The 12033-nt window shown below is 44.9% G+C and overlaps 2 long non-coding RNA genes across 2 annotated transcripts in view; one reads left to right on the top strand and one right to left on the bottom strand.

The window, feature by feature from the left end:
• 8030442B05Rik (RIKEN cDNA 8030442B05 gene) overlaps positions 1–11772 on the top strand; it is a 60135-nt gene extending 48363 nt beyond the window's left edge. Inside the window, exon 3 of the long non-coding RNA NR_040615.1 lies at positions 10995–11772. This is a non-coding gene — a long non-coding RNA (RIKEN cDNA 8030442B05 gene). The remainder of the gene's footprint in view (positions 1–10994) is intronic.
• Positions 6032–10649, bottom strand: Gm13293 (predicted gene 13293). Its single transcript, NR_040369.2, has 4 exons — positions 10313–10649; positions 8592–8753; positions 7540–7695; positions 6032–6985 (listed from the first exon to the last, which is right to left on the bottom strand). It is a non-coding gene; the product is annotated as a predicted gene 13293 (long non-coding RNA).
• Positions 11773–12033: the final 261 nt, after the last annotated feature.

Here is a 12033-nt window from a genome sequence, read left to right as displayed (position 1 = left end):
CGGGCCTCTGTGAGCCATCTTTTACCCCCTCGGAGGGTATACCCCAGGTAGGTTACCTCAGTTTGACAAATTTGTGCCTTTTTAGCCGAAACTCGATACCCCAAGTCACTCAGTTCTGCGAGGAGCTTCTCAGTTCCCTGGTGGCACAGCTCCTTCGAGGCCGCCGAGACCAAGAGATCATCCACATACTGTAGTAGGGTAAGCTGAGGGTTTCGAGCGTGAAAAGGCGCGAGATCCCGATGGAGGGCCTCGTCAAACAGGGTGGGGGAATTTTTGAACCCCTGTGGTAGCCTAGTCCAGGTTAGTTGACCAGTCTGTCCGCCCTCTGGGTCCCTCCATTCAAAGGCAAACAGGAGCTGACTCTTAGGGTGCAAGCACAGGCAAAAGAAGGCATCTTTTAAGTCCAGGACTGTATACCATGTTCTCTCGGGTGGGAGAGAGCTTAATAAATTGTACGGGTTCGGGACTGTGGGGTGAATGTCCAGGACCCTTTTGTTAACTTCCCGGAGGTCTTGCACCGGGCGATAGTCATTAGTCCCTGGTTTTCGAACCGGCAGAAGTGGTGTATTCCAAGGGGACTGACAGGCTACTAAAACTCCTTGGTCTAACAACCTCTGGATATGAGGCCGGATGCCCTCCCTAGCTTCCTTGCTCATAGGGTATTGTCTTACCGAGATGGGGGTGGCATCAGCTTTAAGTTCTACCACAACCGGAGGCACTTGTTTAGCCAACCCCATTCCTGCTTGTTCTGCCCAGACATTGGGGAACGCAGTTAGCCAGCCTGAAGAGACTGCATTTTTGGGTTGCTCTTCATGCAACCGATACTCTTCCTCTGTGTTGAGGACAAGGCAGGCAACGGGGGCTTTTCCCCAGCTTACTTGTGGGCCTTCTGAAGTAAATTGGACTTGAGCCTTTAGTTTGGTTAGCAGATCGCGCCCCAAGAGGGGAGCAGGACACTCAGGTATCACCAGGAAGGAATGGGTCACTATGTTCTTGTTTATCTGTAGGGCTCGTTCGGTCGTCCAGGGGTAAAATTTACTACCAGTGGCTCCAATCACCATGGTCTTTTTAGAGCCTAGCTTGCCTAGGGGGCTAGTGAGTACTGAATGCTCTGCTCCGGTGTCTATCAGGAAGTTGACGGGAGTCCCCTCCACGGACAAAGTTACCCTAGGCTCAGGGAGGGGGTCTGAGCCCCGACTTCCCTAATCATCTTCTAGGGTCAGGACCTTGGATCGCTCCCGTTTTTAGGGCAATCTCTAGCCCAGTGTCCTTTCTCTTTGCAATAGGCGCATTGGTCTTTTTCCAGTGGTATCTTTCTGCCACCTGGCGATTTCACTGCCCTGTTGCCCAGGAGCCCTATTTTACCTTTTCCTGACTGTCTATCATTTACAACTGCAGCCAAAATTTTACTCAAATTTCTCTCCTGACGGCGATCCCGTCTATTTTCCCTCTCCTCTATTTCTTTCTTCTCTCTCTCCTGCCTCTCTTCTTCTGTTTCCCTCTTATGATAGACTTTCTCTGCTTCTTTTAGTTCAGTAATTTTTATTCTTCAGGACCATGTCTTCAAAGTGTGAACACAAACAACACCACACCCTCCCTCCCTCCCTTCCTTCCTTCCTTCCCTTCCTTCCTTCCTTCCTTCCTTCCATTGCTCTTGTTAGGCATTTTATGACAACAGTAAGAAAAAACAAGAGTCTCTTGAATGTGAGTGTGAACCAACAGGTACCCTTATCTATGACACTCCACTTAAAGTATCCCAGCAGAGGAACTCTCCCGGAGACAACAAAGTAAAACTCAGGCATGCTCGGGCTGTTTTACCCTCCCCAATATAAACACAGGAGTAAGGAGATAGTTCAAGACAATCACTTGGAACTATTCCTTTACCTAGAATAAATTGTTCTTTCATTCCCATTCATAGTATCACCACACTGGAATCTCATCTTTTGAAAATTTGAGAGTGTAAGAACTGGAAAACTGACATTTCAGCCCAGGAGTCTCTGCAACTCAAACTGGTTTCTAAAAATGTGCCACATTATATAATTCAGGGCAAGGCATGGAAAAGTACTCGCTGGTGTGCAGCTGGAGGCTGCCCTGCCTCTGACTCACTGAGGCAAAAGCGTTTGAATTAAGATGCATCTCAGAAAAGCCATGCAAGTCCATTCATCCTTCAGGACTTCACACATTTGCTGTGGGGGAAGAAGATGCAAGGCGAGGAACCTGGGAGCAGTAGTGAGTTTTCCAACTTTGTTCTTGCTCCCCTTGAAGCCAATGTTGAGTGCTTCTCCAAGCCTTTCCAAATGTTTGGACCTGTCCATCTGTTTTTATGCCATCACACCCATGTGGGAAAGATGGCGTTTGACAGCCAAACTAGTCTTGCCAGTGACACTTCTGCCATATTAAATATTACTCTCCGTTTCAATTACCATTCTTCATATATGGAGCCATTTTGATGTCTGTCCAATCTCTGGCCCCAGTATTAAACAAAACAAAAGGAAGTGCTAAAATTATGCCTACATTTAAGCTATCTGGTGACTCTTTTGAAAATGTGTGTATGTCTGTGCACATATATGTGTGCATGCTGGTACAAGTGTATATGGGGCCTGCTTGTGAAGACTGAAGGCTAGTGTTGGGTATCTTCAATCTCTTTCTCCTTTATTTTGTATTCTCTTGAGACATCATTTCTCTCTGATCTTTGCACTCATTAATTTGTCTAGATTGGCTGCCCAGCAAACTCCAGAGACCCTCTTGTCTCTGCTTGCTGTGTGCTCCAGTTATAGAGGGTGTCACCATGCCTGGCTTCTTCACGTGAGTTCTGGGGACACAAACTGAGGTCCTCATGCATATGCAGTAGGTGCATTACCATTGTCCCAAATGTCTTAAGAGGCCTTTAACAGAATAAATATACTATAGTCTGATAAAAGAAAAGAACACCTAAGGTATTTTCTTTTACTTTTTATTTGGGTGTGTGTGTGTGTGTGCAGGTGCATGTGAGGGGGCCTCTGGAGGCCAGATCCCCCAGAGCTGGAGTTACAGACAACTCTGAACAATTTTATGGATGCCAGCAACCCATCCTGGGTCATCTTCAAGAATAGTATATTTTCTTAACCTCTGAACCTTCTCTATACTGACTTTCTATGATTAACGCACACATACGAACACACACATGCTCATACTCACACATGCATACACACCTATGCATTATTGAGAATTTGGCATTTTCTGATGAGATCCCAGTTCTTGCCATGTTCCTCACAGTTTATTACAGGTATTTTATGATTTCAGTCAGCTATTGAGACATCTCATGAGTGTTCTTTTATTTTTAAATATCTTCAGAGAGTAGGGAGAAATCCATTCATGGTTTCCAGCTAGGAGATAGTAAGTAAGTGCCATTCACGGTTGGTGTCTCTTTTATTCAAGTTTGGCTGAGTCATTCACAGCTAACACTATATTTAGGATTTGCTAATATGGGCATAACTTTACATGGAAGTAAATATCATTGTAGTCACCCAGCCTCCTACACTGTATGTCCCAGATCGGCTTCAGGAGGATGCAATGGTTCACACATCTCCCCGGCAGCTCCTGCTCCAAGGAGTTGGGGGTGACCTTTCTGTCCATGTGCGCATCAAACCCTCCCACGTGGTTCTGGAATCTAATGACCTATTTGAGTTCTAATTTAAAAAGTGCCCTACAGGCTTGCCTACAGCCCAGTCTTATTGACGCTTTTTGTCAATTGGTTCCCTCCTCTTAGACGAGTTTAGCTTGCGTCAAACTGACATAAAACCTAGCCAGCTAATAATGCTCTAAATATCCACCATGTTAGGACAAATGACAAGATCCATGCATAGAAATAAACCAGCCAGAAATAGAACTTCCACAACAAGGAGTGAAATCAGCATGTCAAAAAGGGTGCCTGTTCCCCAATTTATTGTAGTAGGTCCCAGTTTGCTTCTCTGTCACTGTGATCAATACATGACCAAAAGCAACTTGGGACGGAAAGGGCTCATTTCATCTTACAGCTTATAGACCATAGTGAAGGGAAGCCAAGGCATAAACTCAAGCAGGAACCTGGAGGCCAGATCTGAAGCAGAGGCCATGGACGAGGCATGGCTTGTTTGTCCCATCTTGCTCAGGTTAAATCTTTGTACAACCCAGGAGCATCTGAAACAGAAAACTCACCCCAAGAACTATGCTCTAGTATGCTAAGCTAATTACATGGAGGTGTTTTCTCAACTGAGGCTCCCTGTTCCCAGATGATTCTACCTTGTGTCCAAGTGACAAAACAAAAAACAAAAACAGAAACAAAAAGAACAAAAAGCCAGAACACAGAGCTATTCACAAAAGCCAAGACATGGAATCATTCTATGGAGAAATGGATAAACACAATACTGTCTAGACATAGCACATGATGTTGGGGGATGGGGTCAGCAGTGGATTCCTCTTGAAGGGTTCCAAGAGGTGCTGCTCAGACTGTTTACAGACAGCCTGATTCCCAGAGGGAGGTGCTGGTGGGGAGGTGGGGAAGTGGGGAGGTGGGGGGGTGGGGAGATGGGGAAGTGGGGAGGTGGGGGAGGGTGGGGAGGTGGGGAGGTGGGGAGGTGGGGGGTGGGGGGTGGGGGGGTAGGAGGTGGGGAGGTGGGGAGGTGGGGAGGTGGGGATGGAAGGGGATCAGACAGGTAGGTGCTCAAGCTGCTTATCACAGGACCTCATGAGTCATTGAATTACAGGAAACTAGAAGCTTGTTATGGTTGTGATGACCAAGATGTCTGTGGTCTACTCGCTTGTCAACAAAAAAGAATGATATTCTCTCTCTCTCTCTCTCTCTCTCTCTCTCTCTCTCTCTCTCTCTCTCTCTCTCTCTCACACACACACACACACACACACAAACACTTAGCATTCCTTGGGATATCATCGTTTTCGAATGAGAACCTAAGTCTTACCATGATTCCTATGCCCTCCTAAGGGTCTAAGTTTTGAATGCCACAAGCTCTAGATTTTTGAAAGATGGAGTAATAACAACAGTAGAAAGCTTTCTTCCATCTAGTCATAGTCTAATTGCAGGCCATAGGCACTACAGGGATCCAGCCCAAGGCTCTCATTTTATGGAGGTTACAGAAAACTCTTGGAGTTTGGCTGCTGTTCTTGATATAACAAATAGCTATTGCCCAAGAAGGCACCACAAGCTAGTTTTTCCAGATTACCCATCACACAAATGATGCTTAATTTAAATCCTCTTAATTAATCCAAATCCTCTGCTTAATCCAAATCCTCAATCAGCTTCATACGAGGAAGCACAATGAGCCCTACATCTCAGGACCTGATCTATGAAGGCCGAAGTATTCCAAGAAAAGAAGTATAATGAAGTTTTGTTAGCGTGCCCCATATTACTCAGCCTTCCCCTGATATAACAAGTCCTGGAGATGGTCAACTTATGAAGAGAAAAAGCTTTATTTTAGATTACAGTTTGGAAGGTTTCAGCCCACAGTTGGTTGGCTCTATTGTTCTTGGAGCTGTGGAGAAAGTACTACATCATGGTGAGAGTGTCTGGTGGAGGAAGCCTTCATCTACCTCATGGCTAAAAGCAAAAGGGAGAGAGTTCTGCAAACCCTTGAAGGTGCTCTCTCAATGACCTAAAACCTCTCAGCAGGTTCTGTGGTATTTGTGGTAGAGAAGACTCTATCTCCCATGGTATATACCTCCTGACAGCAGTATCATAAGCTAGGGAGTAATCTTTAACACATGGGCCTTTGCTGGCATTCCACATCCAATCTAGAGCATTTCCCCAGGAGCGTGTAACTTCAGTGCCGAGGCTTGGAATCACCTGCCTCAGACATACACTGGTCCTATGGAGACAGCAAACACATTTGTAACATTACTAGGCACATGGCCTGAGAATACATTGCCTCTAAATGGAATATAGGGTGTCTGGGTATGGGAGTGTTGGGCTGAGGGAACTTCAGTGTGAGCTGATTTTGAAAGTGATTATATCTGGCACTGGAGGTTGAGTTAAGACAAGAGTAAGAAGAACTCAATTGGCATTTGAGTGGGCTTTATTTTATTTTAAGACCAGGAAAAGAGATATTTATTACTACAAGTGCAATTTTATTCAGTGTACTGAACATATGTTTAAAAAAAAAATCCCAACCAACCAACCAACCAAATGACTACCCCCAAAACAAAAACACCCCTGCCCCCCCCAAAATTATTTAAATATATGCAAGTGAGGCCACTTTACTGGAGATGGCCATATTGACTGGGTGTGATCTTCACACCCTGCACACATCTGCAATGTATGGGTACCCAGTATTTCAGAGGTGGAAGCAAGCATATCATGAGCTCTAACTGAGGCTACCTAGTGAGACCCTGTCTAAACAACAAATAAACAACAAACAAACAAACAAACAAGGCATCTTTGGCCAAATTATACCTGTGTTCCCTCTGTTACTTGGTCCCATTCCACCGCCACCCATCTGCACTGTGGTTCAGTGGTGGGATCCATAGCAGCTCTCTTGCCCAGTCCCCAGTCAGAGCTCAGTGGCTGCTCTGGCCACTACTGTGCTTCAGGAAAGGAACAATCTCAATCACAATGCCTTTAAGGAACTCCCACTCCGCAGCTCAAAGATGTAGAGCCCACGAAGCTCATTTGAGGAGAGGGAAGGCATTGTGGGACTGTACTGAGTTCAATGGCAGAGAAAACTTTATATAGTTCCAGTGAGTGTGGTTCCTAAGAGGCTTCTAGAGCCCAGAGCTGCTCCTACAACCTGCTCGTTTCTGTTGTTCAGATGGAGCTTTCTCCTAAGTCTTCTTTTGAAGAAAATGCTGCAAACTGAGAAATAGATTCAGAGGGAGGGAAGGTGGGCCTATCAGTGTCAAATGATAGAGAGGCAGAGATGACAAGAATCTAGGTTCTAGGTGGTTCAAATAGCACAACTGACTACCTTCTCGTGATCTGCCTCAGCTCCTATGACGTCTTCATCTGTGGAACATCCTGGGGGAAAGAATGCCAACACCAATACAGAATATGCTTTTAATAAACTGTTTTACTATTGGCACTGAAGCCTTTGACCTTCCTGTTAGTTGACATAGCAACATATAATGGCATAACTGCCTGTTCACTGGGTAGATCACTGTAGATGATCCTCCCAGACCAGTTTCACAAGCATCATCAGAATTTAAAAGTTTAATGTTAACTTTGTGTTTGGAAATCCATTCATTTATCTATCCACCCATTCACCTGTTACCCATCCATCAATCCCTTTAGGCATCCATCCATTCATTATCCTTTCAACCAGTCATTCACCCATCCAATCATCCATTATTCTATTCATCCATCCATCCACATAACCATCTACCCATTGATTCATCTATCTACCAATCACCCATCCATCCATCCATCCATCCATCCATCCACTCATCCATCTGCCCATCATTCATCTATCTACCCATCACCTGTACATCCAACTAGCCACTAATCCAACCAACAACCTGTCTTTCCACCCATCCACCCACCATTGTTTAATCATTTAACCATCTGCCACACACCTGCTGAGCTTCTTTGTGTAGTATAGTGGAGAAAGAGTGGGGTGACAGCAGTGGACAGAGTAGGCAGGAACTGTTTACAGGCTCTGAGATTTGCACCCTCATAGCCACTGATAAGTAAGAAACTCTTGATTCATGGTCAGTCCTTACTAAGGTAAACTGAAAGTATAAGAGAGACACTAGGTTCACAGGTTTATTTATAGTACACATACAGTAAAGAACAATATCTCATTGATCATTTGTAATATCAACTACATGTTGAACCAGTGATATTTTGGATATATTGGGGTAGGTAAATTGTATTATTAAGCTTAATTTTATTCTCTTCTTTACTATTTATTTATTTTTTTAATTCACCCCTATGCCACTCATCTTGCAGTCCTTCCACATCTGCCCTCTGCCCTTGTAACCCATGCCCCCTCCCAGTAAAATAGACAAAAACCAACCAACCAAAAAACCTATCTCCCTGTGTAAGCCGTGGTGTGTCACAATGTGTCCCACAAAGGGACACATTACCCATATAGTTTTACTTGCAAACATTCATTAGAATGAGTTACAGGTCTGGTTTGAGGCCTTTGGCTTTTGCCACACTCCCAATACTGGATCTTCACCGGGACTCTTCTGGGACATCCCTTTGCTTCGCTATGTCATGGAGATCCTGCAGCTTTGGATCTGCATGGCTGTCCCTTTTTCGTGCTCTAGCAGTTCATAGATGGGTTAGATATTGGGCTCAACTCAAATCCCTGGCTCTGGGTCTGGGATGGAAGCTGAGTTGGTCAGCCTGCCAGCTCTCCCATGCCACTGCCACCAGGGCCAGCTCTACTGTGCTGCCCAGGAGAGGTGCAGGGCAGTTCTTCAGATTATTGCATCAGGTGAGGGGCAGGTCTTAACTTTTTAAAAACATAGTTTGCATTATATATTTGAATGCATTATATTTCCTGAATGTGGCAGTTTTGGAAAGGAGTATTCTGAATGAATGGATGAGTTGTGAGTGATTCTAGGGAAAAAAATAAAAGGTGCTACTGAGGTTACTGAGTTAAGAGAACAGGACATACCTTCATCTTCCTTACATGCCACAGATAGACTCAGTCGGTCGTACAACCGGTGGGGAACCAGGATACCGGTCAGGTGAGCAAGGAGTTGGCAGATGACAAAACAGACACGGACACCAGAGAGAATGCTGCATCTGATTGTAATGTCTCAAAGCGAGCACCAGACTTAAATTACAGAAGAGAAACAAGAAAGCTAGGGGATACATCAGCCAAGGTACATCGAGATGCATAATGGTTCTTTACACAAAACAAAGAAAATGCATACATAAAAAGATGACGGGAGCCAGGCAGTATTTACAACTAAGATAGGAACAACCCTATCTAAAATCAGTTATTCACAGGAGCCAGGTGAAAGGTCTGATGCATTGCTAATCTATTGTTAAACCCACCACCAGGGGTCCCTTAGTAAATACCTGATTATGCTATTCCTCTGGGCCTAGTGAAAAACATGCACCAGGGGAATTCTGTACCCTTTCATGAATAATACAATACTTCAGTTCCTCCTAAAACCACAAAACACCTTTTTTCTACTATTATGTAATGTAGGCTGCCATTCATGTCTGTAATGAGAATTCTAAGTATACTTTGCTAAGCTTGCCCTGAGATTTCAAGCCCCTATCCAGTAAAATACTGCAAGAAAGCATGCAAGATCCTCCACACTATTGCAGGGACACATTTGGAGCATTCATGCTATGGGAACCTTGGATGCCAAGGTTCCAGGATGCTACGTTTCCATGAAACATTTTTGCCTCCGGACTGCGTCCAAGCTTTTGGGCCTGCCACACAGTCTTCACTGGAGTGGGTGTGGCACCTACACAGCTGGGAAGAATGTGTGAGAAAATGTACATGTTCCAGTAAGTGTCTGATCTTTGTCTTGTTTGGGGGTGCATTATTTTAATAAGCAGCGATTTAAATTATGATGCTATTTTAGGCTATACGGTATTCATTCATTTTCTTTGGTCATGGTTAATTATTGCTTCATTGGTGGTGATGAAGATGTCAGCCCTGGTGTTAATGAAGGTCAAACTGCATTGTGTGGAGAAGTTGTAAATGATGTGTGTGCGTGCATGCGTGTGTGTGTGTGTGTGTGTGTGTGTGTGTGTGTGTGTATGAGTGTATGTGTTGTATGGGGTGTGTGTACATGAGTTTGCAACACTGTGTGCATAAAGAGACCCAAGGAAGATGCCAGCTGTCTTCCTGTATTGCTCCCCTTCCTGCTCCCTTGAGACAGGGTCTCTAACTGAGAGGGAAGCTTACCATTCACTTAGGGTGACTGACAGGCAAGCTCCCAGGAACTCTGTCGCAGCTTTCTAATGCCTGGGTGATAGGTGTGAGCAGCCATCCTGCTCTTTTATGGATGCTGTATAGGCATAAACACTTGAGTTCAGAACTCCCAGTACCCACAGAAAAGCCAGGTCCAGTGTGTTTGCAGCCCTAGCAATGAGCTATGACAGAGACAGACAAATTATAGGGGCTACTGGCCAGCTAAGTTTACATGAAGGAATAAACTTCAGGTTCACTGAGAGACCTTGCCTCAAAATTAAGTGGAGAGTGATAGAGATCACATGGTTACCTCTGACTCCTACGTGTACATATATGGGTTATCAAACTTGTATACATATGCACACACGTGGACATACACCCTTACACACACACACACACACACACACACACACACACATACACACACACACACCCCTCAAAAATATCTAAGTAGGACTCACCTTTTTTTCCTGCATCCTTGTTATTACTGGGGTCTGCTATGCTCTAGGCACTTGGTGTGGTGCTGGGGCTCCATGGGAAGTGAAATCAAAGAAGCCTCTGCACCCCGACAGCTGGTAGACATGAATCACACCACTTGAAAGTCTTTGGCTACACAGAGGACTTCTAAGGTCCCTTGTGGCTCTCTGAAATTAAATATTTCTTTTTCTTCTCTGGTGCTTGTTCTTGTCAAAGACGAGAATCATCCGTTCCTTGCATCCAAGGACTCAGAACAGCAAGAATCTGCCTGTCAGGCTGTAGAGAGTATCCTCGTCCTGGCTTTGGTCAACATTACTGCCTGAAGTAGAAGTCGCTCTGGCATCCTCACCTCCCACTTTCTCCCTCTCCTCACCTCACCGCCCTCCCTCCCTCACGCCAATTTTTTGTGGTTACTGAGTCTCGCTTGTACTTCACTGAGCCTCCACTATGCTTGTTGCTGCCTGTGCTAAACTGGATTTCTCTTGGCTCTAGTCCCAGCCTCTTCTCTGAACTTTCTGGCCATTAGCCTGGTACTGACTGGTACTAGCCTCATGGGGTTTGACATGACATAGCTACATTCCCCAGAATGGTTGGAGTGGACTTCTCTGACTAAGCCTATTCCGCCCTGTCTTTTCTTTCTGTCTCATCTACTGAGGCACCTTCCAGGCCTCTGTGGTGGAAAGTCTGCACGGCGTGGGAGTGCACTCATTTACCCAGTCAGAAGCAAGCAGCGCTGTGTACCTGGCTTTGACTGGAGGTTGAGACTCTGCAGTGACAGCCCTAGAACTCACTTCTTCATCAGGAAGAAAGCATCAAGGACAGCCCCACCCGCATGTGGCTTCCTGTATCTGCCATGAAGCACCGCAGACATTTAAAAGGAGGAAAGGCTTATTTTAGTCACGGTCCCAGAACTTTCATCCCTGAGCTGCTTGACCGGTTGCCTCTGTGGTGGGTTCAAATGCCGTGGTGGGAGTATGTGGTGGAGCAAAGCTGTTCATGCTACTCACGGAGGCCAGGGGAGAAAAGGCAAGGGGGTGGGAAGTGGGCCCCAATATCTGCCTAAAGACCTGTACCAATGATATAGTTCTATTAGTTCCAGATGCTGCTATGTTCCCAACTACCCCCATAGCGACACTGTGTAGGTCCCAGGGACTTAAGTCACCAGGCTTGGTGTTAGGTGCTTTTGCTCTCTGATCACCTCTCTCCAGCATGAACATTATCTATTAGGGTATGGGAAGGAATGAAAATAAATACTTATGCTAACTATACCATCCTTACCTAAACCTTTGCTAAAAATACTAAATAATCCACATTTTCTCCCAACATAAAAAGATTACCTTTCTCGTCTACTACATTTTTATATTCATTGGGCTGTAGTTTGGAATTCTTTGTCTAAAAGTCTAACTTGTCAAGGTCATGTTTATTGTATTATAACACCTTTCCCAAAACTGATAGCTCACAAGTATCTGTGACTCCAGTTCCAAGTGATGTGGCACCGTCACACAGACACACATGCAGGCAAAATACCAACAAGTGATGTGGCACCCTCACATAGACATACACGCAGGCAAAACACCAATGTTCATAAAATAAAAGTAAAACCCTAAGTTAAAAATAATTAAAATTATTGTTGATACATTGTATGCACACACACATATAATATATATTAGCATAAACACACATCATTTCTCCCATCCACTAATAC

This window comes from Mus musculus, chromosome 2 (genome assembly GCF_000001635.26).
Source record: "Mus musculus strain C57BL/6J chromosome 2, GRCm38.p6 C57BL/6J".
Classification (NCBI taxonomy): domain Eukaryota; kingdom Metazoa; phylum Chordata; class Mammalia; order Rodentia; family Muridae; genus Mus; species Mus musculus.
The sequence above is the reverse complement of the archived record's forward strand: the minus strand, read 5'-3'. Positions and strand labels throughout refer to the sequence as shown.